Here is a 1,630-nt window from a genome sequence, read left to right on the forward strand (position 1 = left end):
GACATGGTGACTTGAGACCTCTCTCGCTATTGTACCAGGCCAGTCCTTTATGAACCATAATACTATGTTAATATAATATTCAGATACTTCTAATTTAATCTGCAGTTGTAGAAGGTAATGAGCATGTTTTAACTTTGGAGATTCAACCAGAGATCGCTAGAACTACAGCACTACAACTTTCATTTAATCAAGCTTGTTTCTGCATCATCAGTAGCAGTGCAGAAGTAAGAAAGGCTTAAAGACGATTAGACATACCACTATGTTTATTTACTATACTATTATCTTGATGTACTAAATGATTTCATTTTAGTTATTTCGGTGTTTTGATGGCATATGGAGGCCTCCAAGATGTAAGATATTCAAATTTTACCCTTCTAGTGTGTCTTATTTTATGAATTGGTTTTATAAGAAAATGCTGATTCATTTCAGTATCCGTCTTGCAGTTTCTGACTGAAAAGAAAGATTTAACAATTACATTGAACAGGAACCGGATTCTCCCATTATATTCTTTGGATCCTTGCAGCCCATATTTGATTTCAACGGCTAATTGGGTTATTGGTCAGCTTGCGATATGCCTACCAGAGGTTACATGTTTTTCTTGTTTTTAAATTCCATCATCTCATAGGACATGCTGGATCAAAGTAGAGGCTTAATGTAATATGTATTCTGGGAGGAGATGGAGGATCAGGGTGTTTTCAACACAATTAAAGAAGCTGTCAATTTCCAGCAGAGATTTGACCTCGACGGTCTCTTCCTGAAAACACACTTTGTGAGATGTCATTCCACTAGGTATTCATTCTGTCATGGTTCTGTTTTAATACACGCAGGTCACTCAAGCAGATCTAAAGTTATTCTTAGTCCATATGTGGTGAGGTTGGTCGTTCTTTACTCCAAACACAATCTCCCTTCTGTATAGCTAAAAGTTTGCAGAAATGGCACCATCAAGATCGGTCTGGAGACCAACAAGATCATGGACTTTATCAAGTTTGACGTCGGCAATGTGGTCATGATGACCGGTGGGAGGAACACCAGGCGTGTAGGAGTGATCAAGAACAGGGAGAAGCACAAGGGCAGCTTCGAGACCATCCACATGTTGCTTAGAGCTTTTTGCTATGTCTAGTTTTCTCCTATTTGTTGTATAGGAAAACATAGAATGGAATTCAAATTTGGTGGCCGCAAAATATGGAGACTTGAATTCATATAAAGTTAGGCTTAACATTAGTGCAAACAGTTGTATTTTAGTTTAGATTTAGAGTACACTTATACATGCGTTGTTTGACAATGCTTATTTATGATATATTGAATGATACTTATTTATATTATATTAATTATAATGTTGTTCAATATATGTGTATGTATATTTCTCTTTCAAATTATTATAACGTGATATCTGAAAAATGATTATAAATTGAAGAATATACTGCCGTGTAAGTCATTTCGTTTAACTTAATAAGACGGTCACCAAAATGTCTAATATCAGTCTCCTAAATACGACGGTTTCTAAAACGTCCATTATTAGTCACCTAAATAAGATGGTTTTTCTATTGTGATCGTCTATTATTGTAGGATATTCGAGACGGTTTGATAAACACTTTATGACTTTTAATGTTTGTATTCTCTACGATTCTTT

The 1,630-nt window shown here is 35.3% G+C and overlaps 1 long non-coding RNA gene across 1 annotated transcript; it reads left to right on the forward strand.

Moving 5' to 3' along the window:
• Positions 1-206: 206 nt before the first annotated feature.
• LOC109943369 (uncharacterized) lies at positions 207-647 on the forward strand. The gene is made up of 2 exons (XR_002266034.1): positions 207-350; positions 485-647. It is a non-coding gene; the product is annotated as an uncharacterized lncRNA (long non-coding RNA).
• Positions 648-1,630: the final 983 nt, after the last annotated feature.

The sequence above is a fragment of the Zea mays genome, chromosome 5 (genome assembly GCF_902167145.1).
Source record: "Zea mays cultivar B73 chromosome 5, Zm-B73-REFERENCE-NAM-5.0, whole genome shotgun sequence".
Lineage (NCBI taxonomy): Eukaryota > Viridiplantae > Streptophyta > Magnoliopsida > Poales > Poaceae > Zea > Zea mays.